We start from the raw sequence: 10,000 nt of genomic DNA on the forward strand, positions 1-10,000 counted from the left end.
GGTTTCCTTCATGATCACACAGGAAGAGAGCAGCTCTCTGATTGGCTGTCTGATCACAGAGGAAGAGAGCAGCTCTCTCTAAACAGCTACTCCTTAATTTCCATCACAGGTCTGGCAGACCCTCCGATCAGTGAGCACATCTAATTTTCTGAGGACTGAGAACAAATGTGGGTCAGCTGACATGAAAGGCATGTGAGAGGAGCTTTACTCTGCTCCATCCTTTCATCAGACTCGGCTCAGACCGGCCTGCAGACTCAAACCTCGACTGGCCACTGAACACAGCCGTTCCACTAAACAAAGGAGCACATTTAAATTAATCCAACGCACGCTGCTCCCCAATTAATTCTCTCTGACCTTTCATGGAGAAAGACAGAATAATTAAATCAGGACTTCACTGTTTCTGGGGGTCTTTTTTTTTGCTTGAACATTCCTGCTGCGGTGCGGGCCACGAAGCGAAAACAGAGCAGAAAAGCCTAAAATAGACTCCAGCAGAACAAAAACATGGTGAGAGTCTGACAGCGTCTGGACTGAGAATCCAAATGTCCCGATGCTGCGAGAGCCCGGCAACAGTTGTGTGTGTGTAACATGCTGACATTTGAGCGGAGTGACGCGTGTTGATGAAGTGAAATGAGGTGAGGGAGAGAAAACAAGCCGACAGCCTCTTTCTGCTCCTGCGCTCAGACGACACGGCACGCCAGCTTGTTGCTAAATGTGCTCAATCAATCACCTCGTCATAACAACTGTTATCTGGACAGTCTGCACAAAGAGCAGCTCACAGACCTGCGTTATTACAAAGAGCCAGCAGCGGCGGCGGCGCTCTCGTGAAGGACGGCGTGTGATTAAGTCAGGAGGCGGTGTGAAAGGATCAGCAACACTTGTGAGATTAAAAGATGCCGACGTGTTTCGGCCTCCATCAGGGTCATCTCAGTCCTTTGACCTCTCGCTGGAGCGTTTGACCTCTTCAAGCCTTTCACTGTTTGAGCACCGAGCTGGTGCCAGAAAATCCCCCCCTGCTCCCTCTGAGATGTGAACGATGCAGAAAAGGATGGTTTGGTCATGTGTTCGGGAGGTTAGTGGTGACCTCAGGTGTAACGAGACCCTGAAAGAGCATTTTAACTGTAAAGGAAGATTTAAGGATTTACCTCCGCACAACCTCAGCTGGACTCAGCATCCCCACCCCACGCTCAGGACCATCACCCGAGCCTTCACCCCCCCCCCATAAGACAGTCAGAGTCCATCTCCACCCTCGAATCCAAACGCTCCATCACTCTCAGCTTGAGTTGTTTTTACTGAATGGTCACATGATCCCTCTTTGTGCTGAACCAACAAAGTTTATCAATGACAGAAGGAGAAGTCAGCTCATCATGAGGTCCTTCACTTCTCTTTGTCTTCAATAAATAATCAAAGAGTCGCTTCGTGCATGGTTGAATATGACAGATTAATTGACCAATGAGAAGCGAGTAATTCAACAGACAGTTATTCAGTGAGCCTGACCTGTGTGTCGTTAAACCACCGTGTTCATGGAGAGTGAGAGTCAACATTTCTGTCTCCAATCTCCATCTTCAAGGGAGCGTATTCAACGCACTCGTGAAGTGTGTGTGTGTGTGTGTGTGTGTGTGTGTGTGACTCTGTCTTAGTGTGATTATGCAAATGCAATTAGAGTCTCTTTATCTGTTCAAAGGCAGCGGGATGAAAGCGAGGCAGACTTGACCTGCTACACATCCCATCTCCTGTCCTGTGTTCAGCACAGGAATACCAATGTTCCTGCGTTAACCCGCAGAGGGACGGGGAGGCGGCGTGGAGTTTGGCGCCCTGATAATGGGAGGTGAGAATGGAGTGTGTGGGTAGGAGGAGAAAAAAAGAGTCAAATCAATATCTGTGGGAGAGGTAAAGAGAAGGCCAATGGGTGACAGATGTGTGGGGATGCATCACACCCCCCCATCAGAGAGGCTTTTAACCTATCGATGACCTCTGACCTTTGACCTCTTCCTGACCGCTGCTGTTTTGTCCTTCATTTAGAGAGTCCCAGCTGAAGTCCAAACATCCTCTCCAAGCAGAGAGGTTCACTTCCTCTGTGAGAGGCCTTCACTGATTCCAACATGTCTTCCGCGTGGCGTCCCAAACGCTCTCAGTCCACTGAAGGCCCACGCCTCAAAATATGACCCTCGACATCACCTTGTGTGAGTTCTGCAGCACGCCAAAGTCAAGCTAACTGCTAACAGCTAACCCGCTAATAAATTCAACAAAGAAAAACGTGCTACAAACAAAACCAACGAAGAAGACATCCAGCAGGTCAACAAAACCAACGAAGAAGACATCCAGCAGTTCAACAAAACCAACGAAGAAGACATCCAGCAGTTCAACAAAACCAACGAAGAAGACATCCAGCAGTTCAACAAAACCAACGAAGAAGACATCCAGCAGTTCATCTCCTCTGTCACTGTCATGTGACTCTTTATTACAAGAACTCATCCAGCTTTGTTTCAGAGAAGGCTGTGAGCGGCGAGGACAAATACACACGGAAACAATCAGCTGTTTAAACACGGTGAGGTTGTGTTTGCCGCCGCCACACAGGAAGTGATGATTCTTTCGACCAATCAACAGACTGCAGTGTTCAGAGCCACAAAATGTGTGCTGAACAGAACTGAACCGCTCAGTGGAAACATGTGCAGCGTAAGTCTGTCAGTACTTTACATTTAAGTATGTCAAAGCTCACTATGAAGCAAAATGAAATCAAGTTGAAATAAATATATTGAACTCAAATTCAGGACAAACAAACAAATTCATTCACCCTTTAAAATCAAAACATCAGATAACAAACACCTGGAGTTAAAACCCAGTCCAGAGCTCATGTCAGCTCCAAAAGAAAACATCTATTAATGAAGACCAAAGGGTGTGTGTGTGTGTGTGTGTGTGTATGTGTGTGTGTGTGTGTGTGTGTGTGTGTGTGTGTGAATTGATCCGTGCAGACTGGATCATGCAGATCCCTGCCACCAACAGTCCCAGTAGGAACCCCCAGTGTTTAAAGATCCAGAGAGCCAAGACACCACGCACCTCTAACAAACACACAAGGTGGCTTCACCTGCTTTCCACCTGTCTGCTCTCTTCTCCACTGTCTCACACTCCCAGGTGCAATCAATCAATCCCTCCAAGACACGCCCCTTTTTTCTCAGCTGTGCAGCAGGTTGCCTCTGCACCCTGACTGCTTGTTTCTGAACATCTTCCTGTCAGGAGTTTTACTTCAGTGATCTTCAATGCAACGTGACACGTTGAAAAAGCAACGTTTAGAACATGTGTTCATGCAGGAAGCAGGATAAAGACAGGAAGTCATTTCATGTTCAAGCTGAACACATCCTCAGTGTGCAGTAAAGAGACGAGCTAACAGTGAACTCTCTTTGTGTTTGTTTGCTTTAAAGATGGAATCAATCAGCGCTCAGCCAGCTCAGAGCTTGAGGCAGTGTTGACCCCTCCTGACCTCCAACCAAGCTGCTTCCAACTTCTGACAGACGGCAGAAATAATTCACTCGGCTGCAGGTCCACGTATCAGTTCAACATCAACACAGGTTATTCTAACACTTGGGGAAGTCATAGACCAGAACCAGATCAAGACCTGTCCATCATCATGAAGTCGGTGTGTTTACATTCAGACTGAAGAGAAATCACAGCGTGTCACATTTCTCCTTTCTTTTGCTTGATTAACTTAACTCACAAATAAAATATAGAAAATAAGAAAACTTCATATAAAGGAGAAATCGTTTTCTTGTCCTGCTGACAGAAACAAGCAGGAAATTCAATATTATGTTGCTGATTGACGGAAATAAATCTAAAGTAACCCACATTAGAAACAAATGGGCGTGTGAGGGTGCACACACACAGTCCAGTATGTTTGAGGGATCCATGCTCCGGAGAGGTGAGCAGTACACAGGACTCAGCTCTGACTCCGTGTGGAGCACATGAAGCTCGGGTCATGTGACGCACACAGAGAGGCGTTAGGGACTCAAACCTCTCTGAAGGGATCGATCCTCTCGTTCACTTCCCCGGCTGCCTGGATGAGGATTGAGCTGTGTGCTGGGAAGTCTTTGTGGCAGCGCTCAGTGCTCGGTTAACTACATGAGTAATGAGTCAAAATGACCAATTTATCAAATCAGCTTCAACTCATTGACTTCCTGCTTCACAGCGACAAGACGGGAATTTGCTGCCATAAAGCTTTCCTGCCAGTTTCCTCCCTGGTTCAGACCAGACACAAACCTCTGTCCTGAAGAAAGACCCCTGAGAAGTTACCTCCATTACCGTCCACCAGGGACCAAAGAGCAGCTGTGATTGGACAATGAAGAACAGAAAGGGGTCGCCTTGATCCGTCCTCACACTTCCTGTTTGTAATCATTCCACCCTTAGAACCCAGAACCTTATGTTCCCTAATGGTCAGAGAACTCGTTGGTTCTCTAATAGACTGCATCCCCATCTGCAGACCCACGAGCCAAAGACCGTCGTGTTAATCTCCCACAGTGTTCAAACGTTACTCCAGTTTGTATCATTCTCACGTTAATATCTTCAACATTTAGGACAGTGGACGGAGACGGGCATCAGAGACAGAGTGGGGATTCACTCGGGCCCGAGCCGCCCGCGTCGAGGACTCAAGCCTCCACACATGGAGACGTGCACACTAACCACTGTGTCCCCGGGGCCCCTCTGTTTATATAGTACCTCTGTGATGGAGTTAAAGGGTTAACACTCACGTGTCTTTGTCAACCTGAAACACAAAATGGAATCAGAATCGGTCTTTAAGTGCATCAAAGGGATTTGATGGTGAAGAACTTCAATGAAATGAAATCTAAGAAGCTGTTTTCTTCACTCATCAAAGTTCACTTCCTGCCCGCTGCACCTACGTGGTCGCCGTGGTGACGCAGAAGACACATTGAAGCGAGCGAGACGATCAGAGTGAGTGGGATCTGAAGGAATCCGTCTCCTCATAAAGCAGTAAACGTAAACACATCCTGCAGAGAGTGTGATTGGTCCAGGAGGAGGAGGGGCCGTGTTGACCTTTAACCTGAACCAGAGGCGTGGCCGTTCACACGCCGTTGTTCGAAACGAGTCGAATAAAGAAGGTTAACCGTGGAGCTTCTTTTATCTTTTTCCTCCACAGCCACCTCCGCCTTCCAGCTCGCCACAGTGGCACCGGAACATGCGGCATGATTTCAGCGCTGCTCGCCGCGTGGATGACTCATGCCTTATTTAACAAGCCGGCCTCGCTGAACGAGCTCGGCTGGCAAAATAGACGAGCAGCTCTTGAGAAAATGAGCACAGAGGAAATATAAAATGAAGGAGAGTCAGCGGGTTGTTATTCCCCCCCCCCCCTCGGCTTTTGGCAGAAGGAGACGCTGGCGTTGGCGCTCGCACCTCGCAGGGCGCTCTCGCTCCGTGGAGACTTCATTTTGTCCCCGCTGGATACGCGGCTCCGGCCAAAATGACACGGAGGGAAATGCAAAGAGACAGCAGCAGCAGCTATGATGGGAGGAAGGGCAAGAGAGGGAGGCTGTGTGTGTGTGTGTGTGTGTGTGGGGGGGGGGGGGGGGGGTTTAATGCATCCAGACATTTGTGTGTGTGTGTGTGTGCATGTGAAGAGGTGTGTGTGTGTGCATGTGAAGAGGTGTGTGTGTGTGCATGTGTTTGTGAAGAAGTGTGTGTGCGTGTGTGTGCGTTTGTGTGTGTGTGTGTGTGTGTGTGTGTGCATGTGTTTGTGAAGAAGTGTGTGTGTGTGTGTGTGTGTGTGTGTGTGTGTGTGTGTGTGTGTGTGTGTGGGGGGGTGTTGTGTTGGTTGTTGTTGATACAAATCGTTGAATACATTTCTGGATAGTTTTGTTTTGGCCTGTAAACACATGCAGTGCTTTGCTCAAAGGCCCCTCGGCAGTGCTGGAGAAGTGGTCTGGCACCTCTCCAGTGAAATATACATGAAGCTGGACTCTATACATAGTGTTGTTTCCTGCTGTCTGACAGATTCATGTATTCATCCTGCCTTCACCTTTAAAGAGAATCACAGTGTAGAAGATGCACTTTGACCTTTCCTTCTGTCCACACGACGTTCAGACCAATCACACTCTTGTCCTGCTTGACTCGAGCAAATTGTAATCCAAACAATAATAATCAAAGTTCTTCCTGGAAAATGGCGCTCACGCAGACGTTTGCTTTCATTGACGTCGTCATGTCACCAAAGAATTTACTGGAAAAAAGATGCGTTCAAAGACGAGACAGAGGAGCTCAGAGAGGCCGTGGTGAGCTTTTCCTCTCTGTGAGTGCAGATGTGAGTCTCAGCCCTCACAGACTCCTCCCACCTTTTCCTCTCTGTGAGTGCAGATGTGAGTCTCCGCCCTCACAGACTCCTCCCACCTTTTCCTCTCTGTGAGTGCAGATGAGAGTCTCCGCCCTCACAGACTCCTCCCACCTTTTCCTCTCTGTGAGTGCAGATGTGAGTCTCCGCCCTCACAGACTCCTCCCACCTTTTCCTCTCTGTGAGTGCAGATGAGAGTCTCAGCGGCTCACAGACTCCTCCCACCTTTTCCTCTCTGTGAGTACAGATGTGAGTCTCAGCCCTCACAGACTCCTCCCACCTTTTCCTCTCTGTGAGTACAGATGTGAGTCTCAGCCCTCACAGACTCCTCCCACCTTTTCCTCTCTGTGAGTGCAGATGTGAGTCTCAGCCCTCACAGACTCCTTCCACCTTTTCCTCTCTGTGAGTGCAGATGTGAGTCTCCGCCCTCACAGACTCCTCCCACCTTTTCCTCTCTGTGAGTGCAGATGTGAGTCTCCGCCCTCACAGACTCCTCCCACCTTTTCCTCTCTGTGAGTGCAGATGTGAGTCTCAGCCCTCACAGACTCCTCCCACCTTTCCACGGGCACTCGTCCATCTCCACGCCAGCGAAGCAGACGCTGTCAACATGTTTTCAAATGTAACACACAGTCCTCCTGTTGACCTGTTGGAGGAGACGTTAGTGTTGTGGAGGGGGGGGGGATCGACAGTTTATTTAATACTAATGGTCTCATGGGGGGGGGGGGGGTCCTGTCTGCTGATAATCCCCCCTGCTCTCTCTTGGTCCTCCCTCAGTCTGCTGATGTCATCATGATTGCATTCTTGCAGGTTTACAGCTCGGAGAGATAAGACATCCTGTAAAGGTGTGTGTGTGTGTGTGTGTGTGTGTGTGTGTGTGTGTGTGTGTGTGTGTCATCCAGAGAACGATACGACTCGATGCATCCTCAAGTCTCTATATCACTGCTTTTTGTAATCACCAGGACGAGCTGGTTCTGAGCGTGCAGGAAGAGCTGGTTCTGAGCGTGCAGGACGAGCTGGTTCTGAGCAGGACAAGCTGGTTCTGAGCAGGACGAGCTGGTTCTGAGCGTGCAGGACGAGCTGGTTCTGAGCGTGCAGGACAGGCTGGTTCTGAGCAGGACGAGCTGGTTCTGAGCAGGACGAGCTGGTTCTGAGCAGGACGAGCTGGTTCTGAGCGTGCAGGACGAGCTGGCTCTGAGCAGGACGAGCTGGCTCTGAGTGTGCAGGACGAGCTGGTTCTGAGCAGGACGAGCTGGCTCTGAGCAGGACGAGCTGGTTCTGAGCAGGACGAGCTGGCTCTGAGCAGGACGAGCTGGCTCTGAGCGTGCAGGACGAGCTGGCTCTGAGCAGGACGAGCTGGCTCTGAGCAGGACGAGCTGGCTCTGAGCAGGACGAGCTGGCTCTGAGCGTGCAGGACGAGCTGGCTCTGAGCAGGACGAGCTGGTTCTGAGCAGGACGAGCTGGCTCTCAGCAGGACGAGCTGGTTCTGAGCAGGACGAGCTGGCTCTGAGCAGGACGAGCTGGCTCTGAGCAGGACGAGTTGGCTCTGAGCAGGACGAGCTGGTTCTGAGCAGGACGAGCTGGCTCTGAGCAGGACGAGCTGGCTCTGAGCAGGACGAGCTGGCTCTGAGCAGGACGAGCTGGTTCTGAGCAGGACGAGCTGGCTCTGAGCGTGCAGGACGAGCTGGCTCTGAGCGTGCAGGACGAGCTGGCTCTGAGCGTGCAGGACGAGCTGGCTCTGAGCGTGCAGGACGAGCTGGCTCTGAGCGTGCAGGACGAGCTGGCTCTGAGCAGGACGAGCTGGTTCTGAGCAGGACGAGCTGGCTCTGAGCAGGACGAGCTGGTTCTGAGCAGGACGAGCTGGTTCTGAGCAGGACGAGCTGGCTCTCAGCAGGACGAGCTGGCTCTCAGCAGGACGAGCTGGTTCTGAGCGTGCAGGACGAGCTGGCTCTGAGCGTGCAGGACGAGCTGGCTCTGAGCGTGCAGGACGAGCTGGCTCTGAGCGTGCAGGACGAGCTGGCTCTCTGCAGGACGAGCTGGCTCTGAGCGTGCAGGACGAGCTGGCTCTCAGCAGGACGAGCTGGCTCTGAGCGTGCAGGACGAGCTGGCTCTGAGCGTGCAGGACGAGCTGGCTCTGAGCGTGCAGGACGAGCTGGCTCTCAGCAGGACGAGCTGGCTCTGAGCGTGCAGGACGAGCTGGCTCTGAGCGTGCAGGACGAGCTGGCTCTCAGCAGGACGAGCTGGCTCTGAGCGTGCAGGACGAGCTGGTTCTGAGCAGGACGAGCTGGCTCTGAGCAGGACGAGCTGGCTCTGAGCAGGACGAGCTGGCTCTGAGCAGGACGAGCTGGTTCTGAGCAGGACGAGCTGGCTCTGAGCGTGCAGGACGAGCTGGCTCTCAGCAGGACGAGCTGGCTCTCAGCAGGACGAGCTGGCTCTCAGCAGGACGAGCTGGCTCTGAGCGTGCAGGACGAGCTGGCTCTGAGCAGGACGAGCTGGCTCTGAGCAGGACGAGCTGGTTCTGAGCAGGACGAGCTGGTTCTGAGCGTGCAGGACGAGCTGGCTCTGAGCGTGCAGGACGAGCTGGCTCTGAGCGTGCAGGACGAGCTGGCTCTGAGCAGGACGAGCTGGCTCTCAGCAGGACGAGCTGGTTCTGAGCAGGACGAGCTGGCTCTCAGCAGGACGAGCTGGCTCTGAGCAGGACGAGTTGGCTCTGAGCAGGACGAGCTGGCTCTGAGCAGGACGAGCTGGCTCTGAGCAGGACGAGCTGGCTCTGAGCAGGACGAGCTGGCTCTGAGCAGGACGAGCTGGCTCTGAGCGTGCAGGACGAGCTGGCTCTGAGCGTGCAGGACGAGCTGGCTCTGAGCGTGCAGGACGAGCTGGCTCTGAGCAGGACGAGCTGGCTCTCAGCAGGACGAGCTGGCTCTGAGCAGGACGAGCTGGCTCTGAGCAGGACGAGCTGGTTCTGAGCGTGCAGGACGAGCTGGCTCTCAGCAGGACGAGCTGGCTCTGAGCAGGACGAGCTGGTTCTGAGCGTGCAGGACGAGCTGGCTCTCTGCAGGACGAGCTGGCTCTGAGCGTGCAGGACGAGCTGGCTCTCAGCAGGACGAGCTGGCTCTGAGCGTGCAGGACGAGCTGGCTCTGAGCGTGCAGGACGAGCTGGCTCTGAGCGTGCAGGACGAGCTGGCTCTCAGCAGGACGAGCTGGCTCTGAGCGTGCAGGACGAGCTGGCTCTGAGCGTGCAGGACGAGCTGGCTCTCAGCAGGACGAGCTGGCTCTGAGCGTGCAGGACGAGCTGGTTCTGAGCAGGACGAGCTGGCTCTGAGCAGGACGAGCTGGCTCTGAGCAGGACGAGCTGGCTCTGAGCAGGACGAGCTGGTTCTGAGCAGGACGAGCTGGCTCTGAGCGTGCAGGACGAGCTGGCTCTCAGCAGGACGAGCTGGCTCTGAGCAGGACGAGCTGGTTCTGAGCAGGACGAGCTGGTTCTGAGCGTGCAGGACGAGCTGGCTCTGAGCGTGCAGGACGAGCTGGCTCTGAGCGTGCAGGACGAGCTGGCTCTGAGCAGGACGAGCTGGCTCTCAGCAGGACGAGCTGGTTCTGAGCAGGACGAGCTGGCTCTCAGCAGGACGAGCTGGCTCTGAGCAGGACGAGTTGGCTCTGAGCAGGACGAGCTGGCTCTCA

This window comes from Symphodus melops (genome assembly GCF_947650265.1).
Source record: "Symphodus melops genome assembly, chromosome: 9".
In the NCBI taxonomy this organism is placed as follows: domain Eukaryota; kingdom Metazoa; phylum Chordata; class Actinopteri; order Labriformes; family Labridae; genus Symphodus; species Symphodus melops.